Source organism: Chrysemys picta, chromosome 9 (genome assembly GCF_011386835.1).
Source record: "Chrysemys picta bellii isolate R12L10 chromosome 9, ASM1138683v2, whole genome shotgun sequence".
NCBI lineage: Eukaryota > Metazoa > Chordata > Testudines > Emydidae > Chrysemys > Chrysemys picta.
Window position 1 is genome coordinate 63,626,279 of NC_088799.1, and position 6,777 is coordinate 63,633,055.

Consider the following 6,777-nt stretch of genomic DNA (forward strand, 5'->3'; position numbering starts at 1 on the left):
TATCAAATCCCCCCTCATTCTTCTCTTCTGCAGACTAAATAATCCCAGTTCCCTCAGCCTCTCCTCCTAAGTCATGTGCTCCAGCCCCCTAATCATTTTTGTTGCCCTCCGCTGGACTCTTTCCAATTTTTCCACATCCTTCTTGTAGTTTGGGGCCCAAAACTGGACACAGTACTCCAAATGAGGCCTCACCAATGTCAAATAGAGGGGAATGATCACGTCCCTCAATCTGCTGGCAATGCCCCTACTTATACAGCCTAAAATGCTGTTAGCCTTCTTGGCAACAAGGGCACACTGTTGACTCATATCCAGCTTCTCGTCCACTATAACCCCTAGGTCCTTTTCTGCAGAACTGCTTCCTAGCCACTCGGTCCCTAGTCTGTAACAGTGAATGTGATTCTTCCGTCCTAAGTGCAGGACTCTGCACTTTTCCTTGTTGAACCTCATCAGGTTTTTTTTTGGCCCAATCCTCTAATTTGTCTAGGTCCCTCTGTATCCTATCCCTACCCTCCAGCGTATCTACCACTCTACCCAGTTTAGTGTAATCTGCAAACTTGCTGAGAGTGCAGTCCACGCCATCCTCCAGATCATTAATGAAGATATTGAACAAAACCGGCCCCAGGATCGAGCCTTGGGGCACTCCGCTTGAAACCGGCTGCCAACTAGACATGGAGTCGTTGATCACTACCCGTTGCGCCCGACAATCTAGACAGCTTTCTATCCACCTTATAATCCATTCCTCCAGCCCATACTTCTTTAACTTGCCGGCAAGAATACTGTGGGAGACCGTATGAAAAGCTTTGCTAAAGTCAAGGAATAACATATCCACTGCTTTCCCCTCATCCACAGACCCAGTTATCTCCTCATGGAAGGCAATTAGGTTAGTCAGACATGACTTCCCCTTGGTGAATCCATGCTGACTATTCCTGATCACTTTCCTCTCCTCTAAGTGCTTCCGAATTGATTCCTTGAGGACCTGCTCCATGATTTTTCCAGGGACTGAGGTGAGGCTGACTGGCCGGTAGTTCTCCGGATCCTCCTTCTTCCCTTTTTTAAAGATGGGCACTACATTAGCCTTTTTCTAGTCATCCGGGACCTCCCCCAATCGCCAGGAGTTTTCAAAGATATTGGCCAATGGCTCTGCAATCACATCCGCCAACTCCTTTAGCACCCTCGGATGCAGCGCATCCGGCACCATGGACTTGTGCTCGTCCAGTTTTTCTAAATAGTCCCGAACCACTTCTTTCTCCACAGAGGGCTGGTCACCTTCTCCCCATACTGTGCTGCCCAGTGCAGCAGTCTGGGAGCTGACCTTGTTTGTGAAGACAGAGGCAAAAAAAGCATTGAATACATTAGCTTTTTCCACATCCTCTGTCACTAGATTGCCTCCCTCATTCAGTAAGGGGCCCACACTTTCCTTGTTGCTAACATACCTGAAGAAACCCTTCTTGTTACTCTTAACATCTCTTGCTAGCTGCAACTCCAAGTGTGATTTGGCCTTCCTGATTTCACTCCTGCATGCCTGAGCAATATTTTTATACTCCTCCCTGGTCATTTGTCCAATCTTCCACTTCTTGTAAGCTTCTTTTTTGCGTTTAAGATCAGCAAGGATTTCACTGTTAAGCCAAGCTGGTCGCCTGCCATATTTACTGTTCTTTCTACATATCGAGATGGTTTTTTCCTACAACCTCAATAAGGATTCTTTAAAATACAGCCAGCTCTCCTGGACTCCTTTCCCCCTCATGTTATTCTCCCAGGGGATCCTGCCCATCAGTCAGGGCCGGCCTTAGCAAGAGCGGGGCCCGATTCCTGGGGGCGGGGCTTGCCGCTGGCAAGCCCCTCCCCCAGGAATCGGGCCCCGCTTGGACTGGGGTCGCAGGGTTTGGGTCTGGGCCGGAGCCGCTAGGGCCGGGGCCAGGCCGGAGTCGCTCGGCCCGGGCCCGAGCCAGAGCCGCCAGGGCCCGAGCCAGAGCCGCCGGGGCCGGAGGGGCTCAGGCCGGGGCCGCTCGGGCCAGCGCCCCAGGGCCCGAGCCGGGCCGGGGGTGCTCGGCCAGGGCCGGAGCCGTGGGGCCCGAGCCGGGCCGGGGGTGCTCGGCCGGCACCGCTCGGCTGGGGCCGGGACCGGCGCCCCGGGGCCTGAGCCGGAGCTGCCAGGGCCGGGGCCTGAGGTGTTCGGGCCGGGGCCGGGCCGGTGCCCCGGGGCCCGAGCTGGGGCCGGGGGTGCTCGGCTGGGGCCGGAGCCATGGGGCCGTGCTGTGGGTGCTCGGCCGGAACTGGGGCCGCTGCCCTGGGGCCTGAGCAGGCCGGAGCCAGAACCACTCGGCCGGGGCCGGGCTGGCGCCCCGGGGCCCGAGCCGGGCTGGAGCCAGAGCCAGAGCCGCTTGGCCGGGGCCGGAGCCGCTCGGGCCGGGGCTGCTCGGCCGGCGCCAGGGCCGGGGCCGTGGAGCCGGGCCGGCGCGCTCGGCCGGGGCCGGTGCCCCGGAGCCCGTGCCGGGCTGGAGCCAGAGCCGCCGGGGCCGCTCGGCTAGGGCCGGACTGGGCCGCGCCGCGCCTCCCAGGAGCCCTCCTCGCGCCCTCCCCCCAGCTTACCTGTTGCTGCCGCCGCCTGCCCCTTTTCAGACTTCCCGCGAACATCTGATTCGCGGGAAGCAGGGGAGGGGGAGGAACAGGGGGCGGAGCATTCAGGGGAGGGGAGGAAGGGGAAGTGAGCTGGGGGCGGAGTGGACAGCTGCGGGGCCCTCTTAGGCGCAGGGCCCAATTCAGCCAAATCGGCTGAATCGGCCTAAAGCCAGCCCTGCCATCAGTTCCCTGAGGGAGTCAAAGTCTGCTTTTCTGAAGTACAGGGTCCGTATTCTGCTGCTCTCCTTTCTTCCTTGTGTCAGGATCCTGAACTCGACCATGGTCACTGCGTCCCAGGTTCCCATCCACTTTTGCTTCCCCTACTAATTCTTCCTGGTTTGTGAGCAGCAGGTCTAGAAGAGCTCTGCCCCTAGTTGGTTCCTCTAGCACTTGCACCAGGAAGTTGACCCCTACACTTTCCAAAAACTTCCTGGATTGTCTGTGCACCACTGTGTTGCTCTCCCAGCAGATATCAGGGGGTGATTAAATTCTCCCATGAGAACCAGGCCTGCGATCTAGTAACTTTTGCTAGTTGCTGGAAGAAATTCCTCGTCCACCTCATCCCCCTGGTCTGATGGTTTATAGCAGACTCCCACCACGACATCACCCTTTTTGCTCACACTTCTAAACTTAATCCAGAGACTCTCAGGTTTTTCTGCAGATTCATACCGGAGCTCTGAGCAGTCATACTGCTCTCTTACATACAATGCAACTCCCCCACATTTTCTGCCCTGCCTGTCCTTCCTGAACAGTTTATATCCATCCATGACAGTACTCCAGTCATGTGAGTTATCCCACCAAGTCTCTGTTATTCCAATCCCATTATATTCCTTGACTGTGCCAGGACTTCCAATTCTCCCTGCTTGTTTCCCAGGCTTCTTGCATTTGTGTATAGGCACTTAAGATAACTCGCTGATTGTCCCGCTTTCTCAGTCTGAGTCTCCTTCCCCTGGTGAACCTAGTTTAAAGCCCTCCTCACTAGGTTAGCCAGCCTGCTTGCGAAGATGCTCTTCCCTCTCTTCGTTAGGTGGAGCCCGTCTCTGCCTAGCACTCCTCCTTGGAACACCATCCCATGGTCGAAGAATCCAAAGCCTTCTCTCCGACACCACCTGCGTAGCCATTCGTTGACTTCCACAATTCGACAGTCTCTACCCTGGCCTTTTCCCTGCACAGGGAGGATGGACGAGAACACCACTTGCGCCTCAAACTCCTTTATCCTTCTTCCCAGAGCCACGTAGTCTGCAGTGATCCGCTCAAGGTCATTCTTGGCAGTATCATTGGTGCCCACGTGGAGAAGCAGGAAGGGGTAGCGATCCGAGGGCTTTATGAGTCTCGGCAGTCTCTCCGTCACATCGTGAATCCTAGCTCCTGGCAAGCAGCAGACCTCTCAGTTTTCTCGGTCGGGTTGGCAGATAGATGACTCAGTCCCCCTGAGGAGGGAGTCCACGACCACCACCACCTGCCTCCTTCTCTTGGGAGCGGTGGTCATGGAACCCCCCATCCCTAGGACAGTGCATCTCATGCCTTCCAATCGGTGGAGTCTCCTTCTGCTCCCTTCCCTCAGATGTATCATCTGTCCCCTCTCTGCATTAGTACCTGTGGAGAGAACATGAAAACGGTTGTTCACCTGTATCTTCATTGCTGATACATGGACGCTCCTCTTTCTTCTTCTGGAGGTCACATGCTGCCAAATTTCTTCACCGTCCCTCAGTCCCCTCTGTGCAGCCTGTTCCGATTCTTCAGAATGTTGTGCCCATAGAAGCATATCCTGACGTCTGTCCAGGAAATCTTCATTTTCTCGTATGCAACGCAAGGTCGATACTTGTTTCTCCAGACCGTGAACCTTCTCTTCCAATATGGAGACCAGCTTGCACTTTGTACAGACAAAGTCGCTTCTGTCCTGTGGAAGAAAGACAAACATGGCACAACCTGTGCAGGTTACAACAGCTGAACGCTCTCCTTCCAGAATTTCTTCCTTCTAAGATCTTCCTCAGCTGTTGCAGCAATTCACAGACTCACGTGAGATGAAAGCCTCAGTGGGCTCTCCCGAGGCGAACTCCCAGGCAAACTCCCTCTGTTAGCCTCCGCTGTTCGCCACTCAGCTGGTTCGCTGCTGACTGCCTTTTTATAACAGTCAGGCCCACTCAAGGCCCACCTGGAACAAAGCACTCCCAATTCACACTTTTCAAACAAACAATCAAACAATCAAGCACACGGTCAAACTGACACCCTGGACAGTTCTATGCCAGTCATTTTATCAAAGGAACCACTATAGGCCAGATTCTGCCACTCTTACTAATGCTGCGTAGTACCTTGATCCAGGGCTAGTCCCAATCGTTCCCATGAGATGACTCAGAGTGAAGCATTGCACAAGGTGAGTGAAGGTGGCAGGCTCTGACCCTTTATCAGTACTTGCATCCAGGAGAGTTACTTATCGATTCAGTCCCAGTCTTTAGTTTGCATTACTCTGAGATCATTCTGCAAGTGGAGTGTAAATCCCCATCAGAGCAATCCCTGCTGTTACAGGGTGACCCAGCCCTTTCACCCTCTCCTTATGGGTGTCTCTCCCAGGTGAAACCAGAAGTGTGCTCTGCTGCAGGAGCAGTTAAAGTGCAGGAGAAGCACTTTGTGAATGAGAGCATCACCGGCAGCCTGGTCCCACTGCTTCTGCTCCTGCAGGACCAGGATCCTGAGCTGTTGAAGGTAAGTCCCACTGTCGTTATCTCCCCAGCATGACAGACCCTCACGCCACAGTTTCTTCCGCTAGCTTGATCTCCAGATGTACTTCCATAGCAACATCCCTTACTCCACCCACGTTCTCCTGTGTGGATGGACAATACAGAGGAGTGGGTATTTCCTGGCTTCTATCAGTCACTTCCAATGCAGCTATTATGAAGGAGGTCCAAATGTCCATTAACGGCACCAGTGGGGACCCTGAAGGACTGGAGAAGTCTGCACCAGATGGTCCCTCACACTTCCACCTTAGACAATTGGTTTTTCATTATCATTTATTAGCTGGACAATATTCACTGTTTCCTATTATCCATTGTGCAACCCTTCCCCATCTCACCTTGACTTCTAGGCATCTAAAGAGACCAGCTAGAGACGTGGTAAATTCTTGGGGTAGCGACTGCCTCAGAGCAAGTGCAGATGGGACAGCTGGTGCAACTGTCCCAAGATCCTGGGCAAAGTCTGTCAGGACCTGGTAAGAAAGCCAGTGCTCTGTCACTAGCTTGTAGTACGTCGGTTATGGCTCTGGGGTGCGAATATTGCCAGGAACAGGTTAACTGAAGAGGTTTCTGTGCTCACTAGTCAGTATTGGATATAGTCCCCGGTGCATGCCAGGGTTGTGTGGTTTCCACACAGTGAAATCTGTGCTGTCAGAGGGAGAGGCCTTTGTCCCCAGCATGGAGCTGGGTGTGAACTTTCCCCATATTATCCAGACTGGAAACAGGGGGAATCAGCACATGTATTGGGCCTGTGCATTCCACCACAGGAACCTGGTCATCTTTGAAACTCAGATTATTCGGTGCTGCATAACACCCACAATGGGAAGATTTGAGTGGAGGGAATAGCCAGGGAAGAGGCTGCCAAGCTGGCAGAGTGGTTCGTGCCCACAAGCCCCTGAGGGGTTGAAAGGATGGAGGAGTACAGAGTCATAAAGGCAGGTGCATGGCTCAGTGCAGCTCTTCCCCAGACCCACCTTACACAGGTAAGACCGAGATTGCTGGAGCTGAGCGATGGAGGTGGGACGCTGCCTGAACTCTTCCTGGCATCCCTCCCCTGGGCCCCCTGTGCAGAGCTGTCCCTTCTGCCCTCTGGGGTACTAGCACCCATGTGGTGACTCCCTGAGCCATGTGTAAGAAAGACATTCCAGGGGCCAGAGAAATTCCAGACAGCAAGAGCAAATGGAAGGCCCAGCCTCAGGCGGGACCCTTGGACGCTGTTGATGTCATCAGGCTGCTCACTGCAGAGTTCACTCTGGACATCCTTCCCTGTACTGATTGGCCCTTTGCTCTGGCACCCTTCTGTGCATCCCTCACAGTTCACCTCAGCCTTACTCTGGCTTCCCCCAGGGCTCCCCTTCTTCCTGCCCTTCTTCTAGTCCCTTCCCCTCCATGGCCCCTCGTCCTTCCTTTGTGTTTCTGTTTTAGCTAG